Source organism: Thamnophis sirtalis, unplaced genomic scaffold (assembly GCF_051295495.1).
Source record: "Thamnophis sirtalis isolate CommonGarterSnake01/CBP01778 unplaced genomic scaffold, rThaSir2_p1.2 scaffold_12, whole genome shotgun sequence".
In the NCBI taxonomy this organism is placed as follows: domain Eukaryota; kingdom Metazoa; phylum Chordata; class Lepidosauria; order Squamata; family Natricidae; genus Thamnophis; species Thamnophis sirtalis.
This window is the reverse complement of record NW_028261392.1, coordinates 66008673-66030418: the sequence shown is the minus strand read 5'-3', so window position 1 is coordinate 66030418 and position 21746 is coordinate 66008673.

Here is a 21746-nt window from a genome sequence, read left to right as displayed (position 1 = left end):
TGCCATATTAAAATAATGGAAATAACCTCTATATTTATTTCTATGTTTTTTTTTTCTGAACCAAATTTCTCTCAGCTTTAGTCTTTTCTGATCCAATAATGAAAAGTTGTAGGTGACTGTTGCCATAAGATTTCTTCCAAGTGCAACTTCGGTCTGCCTGAGATGAATTAGCATGATCAAGTTGTTGGTTTGAAGGAGTAAGGAAGTCAATTAGAACAATTAACCAGTGGAATGTCTTGCCTTCAGTAGCTGTGAGACTAAGAAGATACTAGACAGCTACTTGTCTGGAATGAAATAGGGCTATTATTGTTGTTGTAATGATCATAACCTAAATAAAAAGAGATAAGAGGCAAAGATGGGCAAATCTATCCATTTCCCCTATGTGGCATATACAGTAGTTAAAAATGTAGTGCAAGAAACTATCTTTTGTGCTTTATTTCTAATTTAATTTGCAAATTAATGTGCACATTTTGCTTTTTATTTTATTTTTCTATTGGCCATCTCTTCACCAGTAACTTTAATTAAAATCATGTCTTTGAGATAATGTGAGAAATGCACACATTATCTGTGTGTATTTCTTATTAAATTTATTTTGGTTCCCACTTTTTGAGTAAAAAAAAAAATATTGCATCCAGAAAAAGCTTTTGAACAATAATTGCAAACAATGATCGAGGCAAGAATATTTCCGTGAAAACATGAACACAATGATTTATTCACCATTACTACTGATGGGAGAGAGTTGGGCAGTTTTTCAGGTCCGAATTGGAAAATAACAGATTATGGCCAATGTATTACTAATAAAGACTATGTTGGGGATATGAAGAATTCTGGCAAGCTGAACAGATTCATATCCAAGGTGTTTTCAATCAGAAATAAGAGGATCACTGCTGATGTTGTATTTTGGGGTTTCTTTTTTTTTGGGGGGGGGGGTGGAATCAATCTATCTTTTACAGAGTTTATTTTCCTCTTCAACCTTTGGAATCATTTAATCTGGCTACAAGGAAATAAAATGAAACAGAATGTTGTCACAGAACTCTAGAACAATGCAGAGCGTGAGGGATTTTTTTTATCATACCCCCCCAACACACACTAGGAAAATTGATTAAATTCATAAGAAGAACAAATGAAGCATAAGAGCTAGCTGAAATTAAAAGGAGCCCTTCCACTGAGCTCCCCTCATGCACACAGATTATATTTTTCTATCCAATTTTGCAAGCAACGTTTGTTTTCCACCACTAGATGCTGCAGTTTTATAGTTTACATTTCCGAATCAACTTACTGCAAGGGTTCGCTGCTACAGGGATCCTGCTGAAGTGAGATTTTTATACTTGAACATAACAATGGGGAAATCAGGAGGAGAAATAAACATATGCTTATTTAAAAGGAGTTTGTAGTTTGGGCACATTGACTGATGTTAACTCCTTCTCTTGATTAAAAAAAATATCATCAGTCTGTGTAGTAGTAGTATTAGTCATCTGCTCTTTTGTTATACACTACATTCCACTTCAAAAATAATCAATGTTCTTTTCTTGAAATTGGGTTCTATTAAAAAAAAAGAATTCCGTGTTCCAAGAATGTCCATCAAAAAGCTAATTAAGAAAAGTAGATGACAAAAGTCTACAAACAAGAGTTTCATGAGCAACTATTAGTTTCAAGGAGAGAAAGGAATGGATTTTGTTATTTCTTAAAAATTCTGTAAATATTCTAATTAAGGCTCTCCTTAAGTAGGAACTAAACCTGATGTAGCCCATTGTTTGTGGCTTACAAATTACAAAGAGATTTGATCCCAGTGGTAACTGCCGGCTTAAATGGTTTCAGTAGATCAATCAACTATAGTTTCAGTAACTTATAAGTAACTTATATTTTGTTTCCTATTTCAACCATCGAGGGGAGATTTCAGTCAACGAGGTTGAGAGTTATGAGTAGACCTTTAAGCTGCCTGGAAATTGAATGGAGGCCAAGAAATCCAAACACTGTAAGTGAGATTGGGAAGTTGCATTTTCCTTCAATTTGCCTCTAGTTGAGGCAAAAGAGATGCAGAGTTGATTGCTCAATCATTCTTGCTATATCCCATGTCCTTCCTCCTTCCTATGATCTGACAGATGGGTTACTTTTATTATTTATTATTAGTGCTTTTTCAGAAGAGCTAAGACAACATTCAGAAACAGTCTGGTTTATGGGAATAAACAGGAGTAAAACATCTTGTCTGCAACTTGTCAGTTGGCTCTCTATACAGTCAGTTTAATTCAAAATGCTATTTAAACACAATATTTGAAGCAGAATGATAGTAAATATCTGCTTATGTGGCTCCGGAGATGATTCAATAAGCTCACTATAGTTCAAGAGGATAAATAGGTGGGTGCAAATCTTTCAATTTGATTTGTCCACCCACATGGGCACCAGATTCCCCACCAAATGTTCTGTCAAATGATTTCTAAAAAAAAAACATGTGGATCCTTCTGTTTCATTAATGCCTAACCTCAGCAGATACAAGTTTTATGCCTTGTGGTCCTTGTGGCCCATAACTGCCAACTAGACATCTCCATTCCCCGTAAAAGAGTGGTGTCAGATAATCATCCCTTTAGAAATGGAAACAAGGGTTCCATTTGTGATTTTATTTTCCTGCAGTGGATGATGGAGTATATCCAGGATGCTGCTTCTCTGTTATATTTCCATTCATCTCGCTAGAGGATTTTTGCTTTCTTATCGGAAAGAAAGGCATCTTGGCAGGAATTCCTTGTGAGATCTTCTGGGACCGAGATTGAAATATGGCAAACTGAGTAGGTTATAGATCATGGAAGAAACCATTAAATAATTACAGGATGCTCATACTTCCTTATCAGCCGTCTCATAACTAAGATAAATGGGGGAAATAGTGAGAATATAAGTATTTTTTAAGGAAAAAAAACTCTTTTCTTGTCCAGCAAAAAAGTTTTTGGGAATGACTCAAAGTAAAGTAAATCAATCAATCTCTTTCTATCTATCTATCTATCTATCTATCTATCTATCTATCTATCTATCTATCTATCTATCTATCTCTGTCTGTGTGTGTGTGTGTGTGTGTGTGTGTGTGTGTGTGTGTGTGTATGTATGTATATTTATATATATATAAATCCTGGGGCAAAAGGGAAGATTGACCAATACCATAGGTTTCCTAGAAGCAAATAATAATAATAATACCCCAAATGTTCTCTCTCTAGAATTAGTTTTGAACTACCAGATCCCATGGTAATACAGTATATGGGAAATATCATGGACCATTTGAAGAAAGACTGTGTATCTGTGTTGTACCAATTGTTGAAGACAATGCACATGCTCCCTTTGATTACAAATTGATTTTCCGCAGACAGGACTCTTTAGCTAGATTCTTTCTTAAGAACTAAAAAAATAATAATACTTGAAGATGCTTTGCAAAGAATAAGTCTGCATATCACTAGGAAGACTGAACATTTATATCAAAGGGAGTTTCAAAGAAGGCAGACTATCTGGATAAGATTGGGGTTAACTGTAGGGGTGACTGCTTATTATGAATAAGTCTTACTATTTTCTTTGCATTTACTGGCATTCTTGTATTGGTTTTATACTTTTGATATGGTCTTATCGGTAAATCAATAATGTTTCTATTTTATTCCATTCAAATGCTCTCTCAATAACAGCCATTGTGAGATTCTTTTACATTCCAAATCTTTACCGGTTAGAAGGCAATTAATTTGCTTTCTTTTCTGACCTTTTCCAACTATTACTTCAGAATGATACTGAGCTACTTTTCAGAAAAAAACCAAATCAGTTCTTCTGTGAAAAGGTCAAGATGTTACTATTATAGTGCACAAATCTGCTATCAGGACGCTGCTGTCATAAGGAGACTCATTCTTAAAAAGATGAAGACTGAAGGAAGCTTTGGTGAATGCATTATCTGTAATATCAGGGAATAGAAGGTAAAAATTGAAGACTTTCAGGAAAACAAGTCAACTTGAAATGCATTTCTTTTGATGTGCCATGCTTTTCATGCTCGTATTTACAACTCCATTAGCATTCTAGAGCAACTAATCACGTATTAATTTTTCTTATGCTTGGAATTTTGTTTACTTTGCATTTGCAAGTGAAGAGGACTGATTTACATTTGGTGCACTAGGCAGATCGGAAGAGTTCATCTTCGGATGATGTTTAAATTACATTGGGAAAATAGTATTTATTTTAAGAAAAAAAATGTGTAGGAAAATGCATATTTAAATATTAAATTTTGAACTTTTATTCACCTTTTTAAAAAGCTAAGAAAGAAAAAAAAATGTTGGATAAACGAATAGGAGTTCGGCTGATGTGAATTTTAGATAGATTGATTCATGTTTTCTAGCTGAATCAGGCTGACAGACATTCTCCATTCTTCCCTCAGTCAGCATATTAAATATTTGAAGTTTGCAACAAACATTAGTAACTGTTCTTAGTATCTATCTGACTCCTAAAAGCAATATTCCAGATATCAAAATCTGTCTTTTCCTGTGATAGATTGTGTATAAGGGAGCCCTTCCTTCTTGAATATAGTTAATCTTGTTTGGTACAGAAGCATATTCTCCCATTCTCGTATCCCATTCTCTGATGCCATGGCTAAGGTATAGAGTGCCTTTTCCAATATTGAGTTAGAGTTATACACCTTAGTAAAACTGTAATAATTTTAATACTTTTAAAAAGCAAACTGGTCCAATGGCTAACAAAAAAAAAAGCTAATTTCCTTTTATAACTAAAATCAACAGCTGGAGACTGAAACACAACATAGATAATTGGCTGAAAGAACCAGAAATGAGAGGAGAGGGCAAGCATAGAAAAACTACTGAAAACAACAGTTTCCCTGGAGGCGTTGAAGATGTAAGAGATACAGATCAGTAAGATCTTTCAACATGAATTATGAAATCTTCTAAAACATGAGATTAATCTGAAAATATCCAATGTTATCGTCAGTGTTATACCTTTCAGCTATTGGTAGCTGAGTGGCTGGTATATGCCTTAGGCTGGGATTTCAACTCAAAGTGTTTACAATAAAGATTGGTTACGCTGACTGAAGAAAGAAAGAAGGAAGGAAGGAAGGAAGGAAGGAAGGAAGGAAGGAAGGAAGGAAGGAAGGAAGGAAGGAAGGCTGGCTCCAGATTATATTAGAATTTGTTGGCAGGATTAGAAAAAAAAAGCAAAAAAAGTAGAAAAGGTCAGTATAAGACCATACACTAATTAATTAAATACAGTAAAAATATATTAGAAATTAGGTTAATAGGAAAAAAATTAAACTGGTCATTCTATGTCTTTGCCTCTGTCTGCTTACTTAATCTAATATTGTAAACCCAAATATTAATCTCTACCCTCTTCTGAATCCATCTATGTTCTGTCTAATAGAACATCTTCACAGTCCTTATTTCTGTAGCCCATAATTAAAACCATCTGTAAAATGAATATAGGAAAGTGTCTAATAAAGAATCATAATCTATACATTATTTATTTATCGTTCAGGACATATTCCCTATGGATTTAAATGTTAGAAAAGTGGGAACCAATGAGGATCATTTAAAAAAAAAACAGTCCTTTCCACTTTTTCTCTTTCATTAGAAGGATAATTTATTTAGTCTTCTAGTAACTTACATGACGATGAACATCAGCATCATGAATAAATATTGTCATTTTCACTGCATTGCTGGTCTCTGGGGGAGAGAGAGAGAGAGAGAGAGAGAGAGAGAGAGTATTGATCTGTTGTCTGATCTTCCATCGATTAGGGCTACTATCGCATTGATATATTACTCTGTATTTCCATCTTTGTTGCAATGATAGACACATTTAATTGACACTCTACACAGCAGACAGGTCTAAAAATAACTTGTACTAGCAGAAGATTGACATCTGTGACAAGAGTTATCATGCTTTCTTGATATGCATTATCAAAGGTATTAGTTCATATGCACATTGCTCCCAAGACACTCAAAGAAAATATTAGAAGATTTGACATTTATGAGTTTCCTATCACTCCTGTTATAATGTTGCAATCATACTAGATGGGATTTTTTTTAATGAAAATAAATACAATATTTAAGATGTGTTATGAAATTTAATTCTTTAAGAGAGATTGTTCAGATTTATATATACCGTATTTTTCGGAGTGTAAGATGCTCTGAAGTATAAGACTCACCTAGCTTTTGGGGAGGAAAGCAAGAAAAAAAATCTGCCCCTGCCTCTTAGCAATTTGCCTCCTTGCAGCAAACAGCCTGTTTCAGTTTAAGTTTAGCCTGATCAGCACAAGAAAAACAATCTGCCACTGCCTCCCAGCAATTTTCCTTCTTGCAGCAAACAGCGTGCTTCAGTTTCAATTTCAGCACAACCTGATTAGCGCAGGCAGCATTATCCTCCCAACAATCAGCTGTTTCAGACTGCCATAGCCTATTGCCATCTCCAATGCCCCATTTTCAGGCTCTGCATGCCCCTTTTCGGCCTTCGTGCACCCAGTTTTCTGCTCGTTCCGGGCAGCGGGGATCAGGATGGGCTGAAAATGGGGCATGCAGAGATGGCAATAGGCTATGGCAATCCCTACAGCCTCAGCAGCTGATGTTCAGGAGGCCAATCCAAACAGGCTGTTTGCTGCAAGGAGGCAAATTACTGGGAGGCAGAGGCCAAAGGGCTGGTGGGTGGGTTGGTAGGACTCAATTTGGTGTATAAGACTCACCCAAATTTTCATTCTCAGGAATTACTTTACATTCTGATTTGACACTACATATCATATAACTTCCTTCTGTTCCTTGGGTGATGGTCTATCTACCCATGTCTACTTTTGGCTAACCTCCAATCTACATTAGAAAGAAAGAGATTCAGGCAAAGGGAGAACATAATTTTTTTTTTTAAGCCTCTTGAGAACATTCCAAAATTCAAACAGCTAAGTACATGAGAACGACTGAATGTGTATCTTTTGTATCTTACAAATTTAATCATGCTTCTATTAGTTATTTAAATCAATTTAATTTAATGCTTTTGTTTTTGTTTGTTAAACTACCTTATTGATTTAAAGTTTTTTTTTTTTTAGCTAGGTATCATTCCAGTGCCTTTCACCTGAGTTGGATACACTTATAATGTTCAGTTGTTGGTAGATTTGCTTGTCATTAAAAGACAGGAACAATTAGACTGCTTTTAACTTTCTAGTTAATTGACATTGTATTGAGATTATGAGCCTAGTTGAGATATTATGCTTATGTACCAGTGTAATTTCGTCGCTCCTTCAGTAGCAAGATACACCTATGGTACATCTATGGTTCTGCAAAATTGTTTATATGGCTATGTTTCTACCAGGCACTTATGTACTTTAAAAACATGGACCTGTCCCTAATACTCAAATATAATATATAAGGAATATATAGGGAAGATGGAAAGAGAATGTCAGAAATCCCTCTTTTTTATGACAGTTACTTATAAGGTTAAGAGGAGACTCAGAAATGCTGTATAATTGCAGCAAAATTTAAAGGTCATTTGAATGTTGCTAATTAGTTAACTGGGGAAATGCTTATGGTTGCTTTGGATATGTCACTTGAAAAAGAAAACAAAAAAAAGAGAGACCTGTTAACTTGCCTTGTTTATTGTACACCTATTTCATGGGAAAGGAATGTTTTAGAGATGGTAGGCAGGGAGAATAAGCAAATGTTGGATCCAGGCTTCAACACATGAAATAAGAATGACTCTTGCAATCTGTCATCTGAAATAAGTCTTAGGTAATATAATTATGAATGCTGTTTCTGCAGCCATACTTATTTTCTTATTTTCTTTCGACAAGGATCTCTTTTCTGTGTGAATGGTGTGTGTTTGTGTGTGTGTGTCTGTGTGTGTGTCTGTGTCTGTGTGTCTGTGTGTGTGTGCGCGTTTATTGTAAGCAACCCAGAGTCATTTAAGAGCCAGGAAGCATATAAATTAGACAAGGAAAACAATAAATAGTAATGCAAACCTTTGTAAAATGATAGAATTAGGAATTATATCACATCACTTGTCCCTTCTCTCTCTCTCTCCCTCCCTCCCTCCCTCCCTCCCTCCCTCCCTCCCTCCCTCCCTCCCTCCCTCCCTCCCACTGTCATTACCCAAATAAGCCTGAAAACTAGTGATTGGTAGGTTTCAAAAATTGTTCAAACCTACTCTTTGGGTGTGGCCTCCTTTGTGGGAGTGGCTTGCCACCCCATGTGACCGGATGGGAGTGGCTTGCCACCATGTGACCGGATATGAAGATGCCGACGACACTTGTCAAAACCACCTTAAATTACCTCACACACAGCACTGGCATGCATAAGAATAGGATGTCAACTTGTTTTTTAAGAGGCATCTTTGGTTTGCGTTAAAACAACTTCAACACACGCAATGTTCTGATTGCACCACAAACGCAGTAGTCATCCTTACCTTTCACAGAGGCACTGAGTTTTGTAAATAGGAGCATGATAGTGTAGAATAATCATATCCAAGGACCAGTGGTGGGTTTCAGAAATTTTTGGAGCCTCTTCTGTAGGTGTGGCCTGCTTTCCGGGTCCACTGGTGGAACCTCTTCTAACTGGTTCGGTAGATTTGACGAACCGGTTCTACCGAATAGGTGCGAACTGGTAGGAACCCAGCTCTGGATTGTGCATACATCAGCATCCTCTGTTATAGTCAAATGATTTAAGAGCTTATTCTCTACTGGCACCGATGGTGCCAGCCAACAAGATAGGAAAGGCTAGGGATAGGCGGACTCAGAACATTGAAAGCAAAATAGGCATCGTAGGTTGTCCATAGAGAGACTAAAGACAAGAGGAAGATGCCTCAATCAAATCATGTTACAATGAATTAGTCAAAGTGCGCCAGAAGTGATTTCAGGAATAAAAGACAAAAATAAGTTTTGGACAAATAAAGCTAAAGGATTGCTTTATGAAATAAAGGTATGTTTTTCTATTGTAATAAAGGATGTATGGTCACTGTAGTCATATTTCATTGGTCATACTTCATCCCCTCATAATGGTGTACTCATGAAGGTTTTTCTTTCTTCTAACAACTGAGTGTATATTTTAATAATCTATATTTTATAGAGGTATCTTTTGAAAACATCAGCACTGCTTTGTACACAACCTGGTGTGATTCTTTTCCAAAGATTGCTTCAACTATCATATAAATTTTGTTAAGTTGTGAGAGGAAAAAGAAAGACTTACAGATGATCAAAGGCATTTGCATTTTTGTTTCTCCTATGATAAGAGCCAAGGTGGCGCAGTGGTTAAATGCAGCACTGCAGGCTACTGCTAGATCAGCAGTTCAGCGGTTCAAATCTCACTGGCTCAGGGTTGACTCAGCCTTCAATCCTTCCGAGGTGGGTAAAATGAGGACCCAGATTGTTGGGGGCAATATGCTGACTCTCTGTAAACCGCTTAGAGAGGGCTGAAAGCCCTATGAAGCGGTATATAAGTCTACTGCTATTGCTGCTATTGCTATAAGCATTAAAAAATAATAATACAGAATTATGTTTTCCCTAACTCCTGTTACAAAATGGAGAACAATTAACCCAAATACAGATAGTCTTCTCTTAATGACTGCCTCATTTATTGTTTGCAGTTACAATTATGATGAAAAAAATAACTGCAATCAGTTCTCACATTTATGACCTTCACAGGTCAGAGAACAAAGGAAAGATCATAAAATTGTCATGTTTCTCTTAGCGTCTGCTTGACATAATGATTGAGTTGCTGGTCTCAACGGTAACCATCGCTACAAAACAAGAATAGTAAAATTTGAATCTACAGAGAGTCAAACAGTTCAACAAATGTCTGGACCAACGATATCTTTGAATTGATTAATTAGAGAATTAAAAATTTTATATTGCAAAGTTTGAATATTTGGGATAAAGGATTGTAACTGAAAGAAGTAGAATTCCAGACTACGGATAAATGAAAGGGGAGACACTAATTCAGATACCAAATGATTGGCAGGTGCTTTGTCTTTATATGGCTAGTATATGATTTATTCTATACTTTAGATAGACATGATCTTAAAGAATATTTTGAAACTCACTAGATAGGAGAACCATACCAGCAATTATATAAAAGTTTTTCTAATTCAGTGGCAGATGGGAAACAATTGTTAGATTACTAGCTTCACAACATGTTAATAGATTGCCATATATCACATTTGCAGAATTAGAATATTATGTAAATGATTAGTAATTTTCTATAAATTAGAGGACCAATCTATATGGTGATATAAGAGATAAATCATTCACAGGATGGAAAAAAATCAATCCTATAACCCAAAATGAAACAATAGAATATTTTGCTATGTTATTAAAGATTGATTCTAAAATGAATTCAATCAGACTTAGTAAATCTGGTTTATATACATTCCTAACATTTCCTTTATACAGCATCAAATGACAGCTGTCATATGTCATATGTTCAATCTTAAACCAAAGATAAAATTCTTGACTCCACTCAAACACAATCATCTGAATATCTTCCCACAAGTTATAAATAAATAAATGATATCTACCATACCCACTAGATACCAACAAAAATTACATACCAAAAAAAAATTGGAAATGCACATCTCAACTGTAAAACTTCAAGAAATCTCTCTCTCTCTCTCCCTCTCTCTCTCTCTCTTCCTCTCCCCCCCCTCAATTGGACGCTAGGAGTGTCTCCACATTTAGAGCCAGAAGATTATTAATACATCTTCATTATTTATAAATATATTTCTGAATCACCTTGAATTAAAGCATGGCATCAGAAGGGGATACACACACACACACACACACACACAGACGAACCCAGATTTTCAGCCTCTTTTATGAGGAAATCCAAATCCAAGTCTATTATAGCATATTTTGTTCACTATGATTATTAAATTCAGAATAGGCATGGCAAAATGTTGAACATATCCCTTTTCCAACCTCTTATTTCTGAGAGCAATCTCCAGAAAATATATTTTTTAGTCATTTTTTAGTCATTTATTAAAATTTATAGGCCGCCCTTTTCCCTGAGTTGACTCAGGGCGGCTTACAATCACAAGGGAAGGGGGTGCAGAATCAAAAAACAAAACCAAATGTGAACAAAGAAAAATAATAAAACACAACTTTCGTTCAGCAATCAAACACTCGGGCGGGTGAATTGGGAACCTATCCCCAGGCCTGCTGGGAGAGCCAGATCTTGAGGGCTGCGCGGAAGGTCTGGATGGTGGTGAGGGTACGGATCTCAACGGGGAGATCGTTCCACAGGGTCGGAGCTGCAACAGAAAAGGCTCTCCTCCGTGTGGTCGCCAGTCGGCATTGACTGGCAGATGGAATTCGGAGGAGGCCCAGTCTGTGCGATCTAATTGGTCGATATTAATTAATATTAATATCGATATTAATATTAATTCATAAATTGGCTAGAATAGTTACTATATAGTGAAAGAAAAGACATATACATACATATTTGCATAAACACCCAGATATATATACAATTATATTTGTAAGTAAAGTATGTACAATTATATTTTACTCAGTCCAAAGATTGTACCCATGATTGATCTTTACTCAATCCATGATTTTTTTTGTTTTTAAAGGAAAAACAAAACCCTACGACCAAAGCATACAGCATCATTTTTTAAAAAAATTAAAAGCCACTTCTGAATTAAGATAACATAAAGTCCTTAGGGCCATATACTATTGTGCCAATCCCATACCTTTTGATATTGTTTCTCAGCCAAGTTTGATAAAGTTCTAACTAACTTGGGACAAGTTTTTTTTTTTAATAAAGCTTACCTTCACCTATATGAATTAGTCATGACATAAAAACTGAAATATCTCTGAATGCTACTCACTATTGAAACAAGAAGTAGGAAGAGTTTGTGTTCTCATGTTCTACTTTTGGAGTTTCTAGAATATCAAAGAAAAGTAAGATTGTTTCCTCAGTTACAAACTTTTACTGATGCTTTGAAGCTACTTAATCTCTACTTCAACATTGCTAACCTTACTACAAAGTTTCAAAAACCAGTTCTTTGAAGCATACCAGAGACCCTCGATTATTATACTATGGAAACAAAAATATTTTAACTTCACAATGGGAGTTTTTATTCAAGGTGAGAAATCGATAACAGAAATGTTTTCTTATTTCAAAGAAATAGGATGCTATAGCACATTGAAGTGTACTTATCTAAGAAATATTACTTCAACTGAACTTATGCTACATAAATAGTCTCGCTATACTTGGAAATAAAGGGATTTTACTACAGAGGCTAACCAAATACATCTAGCAGATGAATTGGAGCTATCCGTATCATTCTAGAGAGATCTTATGGTGCGTGAATTAGGCACCCCAATCAAACTGTAAGTTTTGATTACTCCCTATATGGAATGAAGAAGTCACAATTGCTACGTGGTACTAAGGTGAACACACTATTGGCATCCAATTTTAAATGTATAGTTACATCTTCATTGCAAAATAACGTCAAAATAAGAAAACAGTGAATATGATAACTGAATTAGTATAGGCATATTTTCCATTAGCACTTTGTAATACCTTCGTTTACAGAGGTAATACCTTCCAAATATTTCTGGCAGTCATCTTAGAAATTTAGATTTAAGTGTGGAAACCTTAGCAATTACTACTAAGCAGTCTAGTGATATTTCTGGCATCACGTGGGTGAATTGTAGTTATGAATTGTTTTTATATGCTAATTATATTTTAGAAATTTTTGATTACTACACTAATTCACTGCTAAATTTTATACAGGTGATGGCACCATTTGGTCACTATTCTGAATATAAATTAATTGGATAAATCTTTAATGCCTGAAGTTACAGTAGCATAATGTAAAGATTCAGTTTTTGTAACTGCCACAGATTATATTAAGCACCTGCTAATTTATGTTCCTAAAATATTTCTAAATATCTTAACAGTTTTAGAAAATGTTGTCTTAGAAATTAATATATGGATGAAAACACCAAATATTAATGTGGTAAATTAATATTATTAGAATGAATATCACTCCATGTATTAAGAGACTATGCAACGTTAATCCCAATTTTTTTAAAAAAATGTTTCCATAGATAAATTATTGACAAAATTTATCAGATGTTCAAAAATATCATATTTTAACAACTGCATCTGTGTGTATTTCCATTAAGGTCCTTACAATTGCTAGTCTCTTTCTATATAGTGGATAGACTATTTTGTTCCCAGATTTATAAGCAACCAGACAAGGGTCTTGATAGTCATTGATTGGATTTTAACGTTGAGGCTCATGAATATTTCAATTCATGGAGGAAAAAAAACTATCCTAAAAATAGGAAACAAAAAATTATATTGGAATCAGTTACTTTGTAACAACTATTTTAAAAGGTTTTTTTTTCCTCTCCTTAATTTCAAATGGAACTTACCTCCAGTGGGGAAATAATTAAATATATTTTAACAACTCAAGGAACTTTATTTATTTATTAGACTTATATACCGCTTCATAGGGCTTTCAGCCCTCTCTAAGCAGTTTACAATTTTTTTTAGCAAATTGAGTCAGCAACTTGCCCCCACAGTCCGGGTCCTCATTTCACCCACCTCGGAAGGATGGAAGGCTGAGTCAACCTTGAGCCGGTGAGATTTGAACCGCCGAACTGCAGATCACAGTCAGCTAAAGTGGCCTGCAGTACTGCACCCTAACCACTGTGCCACCTTGGCTTTTTCACTTTGGCTGCAACTGAGAAATAAGTGTACAATTAAACCAAGAGACATTTTTTTTAGCATTAAGAAATGTTGACATTGCATTAAATTGTGTTCCAAAGTGTTGGAATTTAACTATTTTTGAGGCATTATGAATTGTACCAACCCTGGGCCATTGTTAAAAGAATTGCAAATTTCCTATTTTACTAAGAGAATTAGTAAAATTCCTAATTCTGTTTTTTTGTGCTCCTGAAGCCTCCAGAGGGCCTCGCGGGGGGGGGGGGGGCTGTTTTCACCCTCCCCGGGCTCCTATAAAGCCTCTGGAGCCTGGGGAGGGTGCAAAATGGCCTCAAAAAAAGGACTCACATTCGCTGACAAATGGCTCCGTCTGCCACCTGTGGCATTGCCATCCTGGCTCTAGCTGCTTTCACCCTCTGGTAAAATGCCACAAGAAGGCATCGAATTAAGAAAGGTTGGTATATTATGAGAACTTGTCTGCAAAATTGTCTAGACAATTATCAGATCAGAGTAAAGAATTAGTGTTTTCTGTATTTCTTTACAGCCACCTGATGGATATGTTAGATTTGTGCACTCTTGATTTGGTTATCTTCTAGTCTAATCTATGAGTGATTGACATCTCACACCCTTGCCTTAAAGTATCTCAAGATGCTTTGGTGCTAAAAAAAAGGTAAAATCCAACATTTTAATTAGGGCCTGCAGCTACCAAGCTGCTGCACAACTGATGTTGTAAGTTCTATTCAGACAAATGTTCCAGATAGCATTCTAGCAGCACCATTTAAATGCAAAGATATTCAATTGCTTGGTGATTATTCTTCATTTGAAATGAGTGACACAAGATAAAGGAGTGAAAATCCCCTAAGAAATATGGAATTGCTCTGAAAGGCCCTCAAGGCCGTTTCTGATTTGGTAATGAAATTTTGATAAAGAGAGTTCCATTTTCTTATTTGCTAACAAAAACATATTTATTTATTTTTGCTTTCGTTCTTTTTTTTTTGAACAAATTGGAATGCAGTAATACAGTTGCTAAATATGCAGGAGAATTAGCCCAAGATGAGGGGGTGAAGCATGGACACAGTGCTCTAAGGGTGTTTTCAAATTACAGGTGATTCCTCCCCTCTTAGCAATCAATTGTTTGGATGTACCATTTTTCAAAGCTGTACTATTTCACTCAGATCTGCATCCATTCTTCTCATTTTTTATTTCTCTGGTGACATTGCATTGTATAACAAATAGACTTACAGAAAAAATAATGCTGCTTCCAAGGCCAGAAGACAAGAAGAGAGAAACATTCACTTATAATGCTGAAATGACTTCTGGGGTGATGCTGGGAGAGATAATGAACCCAGTGGCGCATGGTGGCACAGTGACTTAATGATGCTAAAAGTGCTGGTCAGAAATAGTCTATGGTCCAGTGGTTTGAAGCCTGGCTCTGTGAGAGAGAGTGAGCTCCTGTTGCCTGCTCCCTGGCTCCTGTCCACCCAGCAGTTCAAAGTCATGCAATATTGAGAGTAGATAATTGGTACCATTTTAGTGGGGAAAAACCTAGCTCTTTTTGCGTGAGCTGAGAGCGGAAGCTGGTGCTGGACCTGGCTGTATATCAGGCAACGGAATTGAAGGCAGGGTAAAGACTAGCAGATGAGCCCATAAGAGATAACAAGCCCAAGGCCATTAGTCAGCTGATATAAGGAGAGCAGTTTGCCTCCAGGTGTGCACCAAGGATAGGCATGCAGGTGCCAAACAGAATGAAATATCAATTTAGGCTGTCAGGACTGGATTGTGCCTAGCATTTTCCTTGACATAGTATGCTATGTGTGAAATGAATGAATGAATGAATGAATAAATAAATAAATAAAATGAATAAAATAAAATGAATAAAATAAAATGAATAAAATGAATAATAAAATAAATAAATAAAATAAATAAACAAAATAAATAAATTAATAAATAAAATAATAAATAAAATAATAAATAAAATGAATAAAATGAATAAATAAAATATAAATAAATAAAATAATAAATAAATAAATAAATAAAATAAATAAATAAATAGAAAGACAGACAGACAGACAAACAAATAAAAATACACTTTTTGTGAGTGGGCTGCAATACAAAAATTAATAAACAACAAGCAAACATTTCTGTAGCCATTTTCCCACCTTCCTCGGGGGGATCTGAAAATGAACGTGGCAATAGACGTCATGTCTTATATTCTGCCTAGGTTCGTAGGTGCAGGATGCCCTAACCGACTGCTGGTAGTTGTGTGGTCTGGCTAGCGAAATATCAAATAGATTCGGGGTCTCATAGCATCACCTGAAAGTAATTTCATCAGTAAGTGGCAGCAGGGAAAATTACACTCAATAATATACCTGTTTTGTTCTTAAAGTCTACACAACCTGAGAAATTGAAATTGATTATTGAGTTTGAGGAGTGGTAAATGAAGGAAGAAGGAGGACACTGTAAAAATACATAACACAAATAACTATATAATATGCTATGAAAGAAAAAGAGGAAGGAAAGGTTTAGGAAAATATAGATGGAAGGAAAATAATGGATCTGATAAAGAATAGCAGGGGACAATTATACATTAATTAATGAATTAAATAAATTGGTCACACTTTATGAGACTCTAGAAGTCTGTTAGATGTGATTTACCAGCAATGAATACGTATTGTACATTTCTTCCTATCTACTATGACCGAGATTGGTGAATCATCACAAGTATGATTCTGATTTAAGACTAGAGATATCAAGTTATTTTTCTTTCAAGCTAGTGACAGATTTTTTTAAATTCCCCCTTCTTTTTAGCAAAATTCCTAAGTGAATTTTGATTCAAAATCTTTGTTTGCTTTTTTAATCTTGTAGGTTCTGCCCCTCCCCGCTCCGAGAAAGCCAAACTACTTTGTAGATAAAATAATATGAAAATGCTAGTTTTGCTAAAAATGTAGTATTTCTATTTATCTACATGGTCCAGATAAGACTTGCTTACTTTTTCACAGGAAAAGCATCACATTGAGGAAACGTTAAAATCTGTGGATATTTTTTTATTAAAAAATCAGAATCTTAAACTATGCTTGAATGCGAATAAGGAAGTTAATAAATATTATCAGAGTTTCCCTTGAACAAAGAACTGAATTAAGTGAATGGAGTAATCAGGTCCTATTAAAATAGGGCAAAACATGTCAAGGAAGAAAACATTTTGAAGTATAACATAATGTATCTTAGTATACATTGCTAAATGATAAGTGGCAGCAGAACAAATAATTAGATTTATGTAATGCTTTCTTTAAATTCTCCAGGAGCTTTGCATGCATTATATCTGTAATACAGGTTGATATCATTAACCACATATTAAGAGCTGGGAATAGAGCTGAATGATACCTTTAAGGCAATTCTATGGACTGATGGTTTTTAAGAGTAATTTGAGACAGGTAATTTCCATAACAATTATTTACACTGTCAACCATTATTTTCCTCCTCCTCCTCCTCCTCCTCCTCCTCCTCCTCCTCCTCCTCCTCCTCCTCCTCCTCCTCCTCTTCCTCTTCCTCCTCCTCCATCATCTTTAAAAATCAGTTTCTAAAGTATTTCACTTTGTTAGAAATATATTTCATTTGTACTTCATATGGGTAATAGTGGCAAACTGGTAAATATTTAGATGTTATCTAGAGTGAGATCATAGAACTATGGACAATGGCAAAAGAAAGAAGTCTAATAAGGAAATTAAAAGAGCCAAGGTGGCGCAGTGGTTAGGGTGCAGCACTGCAGGCTACTTCAGCTGACTGCAGTTCTGCAGTTCGGCGGTTCAAATCTCACCGGCTCAGGGTTGACTCAGCCTTCCATCCTTCCGAGGTGGGTGAAATGAGGACCCAGACTGTGGGGGCAATATGCTGACTCTGTAAACCGCTTAGAGAGGGCTGAAAGACCTATGAAGCGGTATATAAGTCTAACTGCTATTGCTATTGCTAACTGCTAATGCGGTACTGCAGGCTAACTCTGCTGACTGCCAGCAGGTTGATTCAGCCTATATCCGTGATGGTGAACCTATGGCACACGTGCCACAGGTGTCACGCGAAGCCATGTCGCCTGGCACGCCAAGCCTTGCCCAATTGTCTTCCTGGTTTCTGGTGTTAATGCGTGCGCAACAATCAGCTGCCAAATAGCGGCTAGCAGATTGGCTCATGCACATGCGCACAGAAACTGAAAGTTAATTGAGCTCCTTTTTCTTCATGCATGAAGCTGAACTCTCTGGATCCCCTTCTCCCGCTTGCTGCTCCGGCTTCTCTCTCTTGACTGTAAGTTGCCCAAATGAGATGGGCTAGCACAGGGGTGGGGGAAAAGCATCCCCCCCCCCCAGGCTCCAATGCCTGAAGAGGCACGGGAGGGCTGCAGGTGTCCTGGTTGATCCCAAGGGAGTCTGGGAGTTGATGTGAATTTACCCAGGCAAACCATTCATAGCCCTCTCCATCCTCTCTTCTGTGAAATCGCTTTCTCCCACTCGCTCAAATTCAAAAGAAACCCCAGCTGAGAATTACTGCTGTAGATTGGTTGATTCAGGGAGTTTCCTTAGTGTTAACTAATAGTGTTAGTAACCATATTTTTCAGAGAATAAGACACACCGGTGTATAAGACGCACCAAGATTTCAAAGAGGTAAGTAAGAAAAAAAAGTCCGTTTTCTGCCCATTTTTCACCAAAATGGGGGCATTTTTTCCTTCCCCCCAGCCCTGCTAAAGCCTGCAGAGTGCTTCTGGGGGGGGGAGGCAAAAACACGCCCATTTTGGTTAAAAATGCCCTGTTTTTCACCCATTTTTCACAAAAATGGGATGAGGGGTGGGGCTTCAAGCTGTATTTGGTGTATAAGACGCACTAACATTTCCACACTCTCTTAAGGGCGGGGGAGGTATGTCTTACACTCTGCAAACACTGTGATTGTGGGGTTTTTTTTTCAGAGAAAAGACGTTAATCACATATGAATCTGAAATAAATATGTGGGTTTTGGGTTAGGTACTCGGTCTCAAAAAGGTTTGCCATCACTGGGCTATATCCTTCCGAGGTCGGTAAAATAAGGATCCAGATTGTTGGGGACCATATGCTAACTGTAAACTGCTTAGAGAATACTCTGAAGCACTTTAAAGTGGTATATAAGTCTAAGTGCTACTGCTAAAGCTCAAAAGAGTACTCAAATGAGTTTCCATATTATCTCACTTCTGTATCTGATTTTATCTTTAATCTTTGAGATTTTGGCTCCAATCTGAAATCAGGCAACTTTGTTCTGTTCTGAAAGCATTTTGTCAGATACTATCATTACATTATATTCTCAGCTTTGAGAAAGAAACAGAATGTCTTCCATTATTTTACAAGGAATATCATTTCAGATGCAGTTTTCAAAGAATAGGGTGCCCAGCCACATGAAATGTTTTCTAAATGTTTTATAAAGATTGGGACAGAAAGAGGATCGGTAATAGTTTGTGTTTTCTAATAGGAGTGTTTTCTATGTGAAAATGTCATTTTATATGGAGGAAACATTCAAAGGTTTGGTCATCCTTCTGGATCATGATGAATGACTTCTTCTCATTCATTTTAGCTCAATAGTCAAGCCAAAGCAGAAAACAATCTTAACTGTTAATTCAAGGACTCTGTTGATGTTGATGGTGAGTAGGCAATTCACAGTGTGTTTTCATCATGTGAAGTCTTAAACTTGTGACTCCATCTGAATCAGAATACACCCATTAAACAACCTATATCTGGAAATAAATATATATATTTGTGGCTTGCAGAAACAATTCTATTACTCCAGAAGCCAAATCAAAAATGATTAAGTTACAAGTACAGTAGATTCTTCTCTATGGTGGATTTGGTGAATTTGGAAGAGATTATTATACAGTATGGAGCAAACAAGATAATAGTTGACGTAATCATTGTGTGCTAGTTTTATGAGGACAATCAGGTTATAAGTGTGATAAATGAATAAATAGATCCAATGTCTAACAAATATTATTGTTTAAATATGTTTAAATATATAATTCATATGAATTATATATTTAACTTTTGAGTTGATTAGGACGATAAACAATCAAAAATTTCCCCTATTAATGTTTTCAGGTGAGAAAATGTCATATAACAAAAATAAGACATTTCATAGAGTTGTATATCTCACAGAGCTAGGCTTCATCTGTCAATCTTGTCATAGAGCAGTGAAAAACTGCCGACAGCTCTGACCAATTAGTTAGATGGGGTATAGGAAAGGGCACTAGGAAAACAGAATAGAAGCAGTTTAATCATATAATCAATGATAATCAAAAAGGAAGGAATATATAATATAATACATTCATTGAACTACAAGTGTCAGCCTCCGCTTTGCTGCTGCTTCGGCTGCCATTGAAACGGGGAGGGGGGGGCATGGTATTTGGGAGGGGACTCATTATTGTGCTGGAGGAAGATTCTAGATTTTGGACTGTTCACCTTACTGCGCATGTGGAGGAGGAGTGTTTCCCGCCAAGGCCAATGGAAACAGCATTCCATCCTGGTGATGCTTTTCGAAGTTATCTCATTTGGGAGAATTATGATTGGCCTGTGCCAATGGGCGGGGAATGAATTATACAATATATTCTTCGCTTTCGCACCTAAATATTCAGACTTCGCTTAGCTTCGCTTCTATTCATTTATAATTAGTAAAAGTACACTTGATTTCTACCAATGGAGTCCTGTGGTTTTCTTTCCTGATTTTTAAATGAAGAAGGGCTGACAACAAGTTTCTCATTCATGGTACAGAATCTATACCTAGATATTTTTGTACATAATATTCAAGATTTCCTTCACTCACTTTCCTTGACAATTTCTGTATCTTAGAGATACTAACTGAAATTTGAAATAAACTGGCAGGTAATATTTATTGCCCCTATTCCAACATGTTCAAAATACTTTAAATCAATTCTAGTTAGTTTGATCCAAGAAATTTAAACTTGCATAAAGTAGATTTAACCAGGAGCAGTAAGACCAAATATGCTAAAGTAAATCCAAATCATTTCGCTTTTAGCATAATCACTGCAGCCTGGTTCTGAACCGCTATTGAGTATCAACCAGTTTCAACAGATTTGCAACAGATGAAGAAGAAATAGGCTTATAAAGAAACAAGACACTCATTTTCTGCCAAAATTGAAAAATCATTGCCCAAACATTTCTAAAGAAGCATTCAGGCAATCCCAGAATTATTAAGCATGAAGTGGGCTATATTCAGCCATTTGAGCACAAAGCAGAGAGATTTTTTAAAACCTATTTTAATGCAACTCTTAGTGGATTCATATATACAAAGCATACAAAAATATTTCTATTAATACTGGCAGCTTTTCTGTCTTGCAGAATGTGTTAGATATTCGGAGAACAGCAGCAAAATTTTATTAAAGAAATAACATGAGCTTCCCAGCCTAAATTTTATATAGTTCAGTATACTGTCTCCTAATCAGGAATCTAATCAGGCGCAACTTAAATAAATACTAAAATGCATTTACTATGTTTTATATTTTCCCAAGCATAGAGAAGAAGATATAAAAACAGTCTTGTATTTATGAACTACTATTATTTCCCTATTTCCCTGAAAATAAGACCTCCCCAGATAATAAGCCCAATTGGGCTTTTGAGTGCATGTGCTAAAATAAGCCCTCCCCAAAAAATAAGCCCTCCCTGAAACTATTGCAACACAACAGCAGCCATGAGGTGACCACATTTACTGCCTCCTGCACCTCAAAAATAATAAGACCCCCCTGTAAATAAGGCCAAGAGCTTATTCTGGGGTCAAAAGAAAATAAGACCCTGTCTTATTTTTGAGGAAACACAGTAAATTTAAATTTAAGAAAGGAATGAACCATCAACAATGCTCAATGAGACACCACTTTGAATAGCTCCCTCAGGTCTGTTAATTTTGGTGTTCAGGTAAAAGCTTCTTCACATCTACAAGTCTTACTTACCACCACTTCATCTTTCACAACTTTTTATATGAGTATGAGTATGAGTAGTTTATTTATATGCCGCCCTTTTCCCTGGGGGGACTCAGGGCGGCTTACAATTCAGAAGGAAGGGAGAA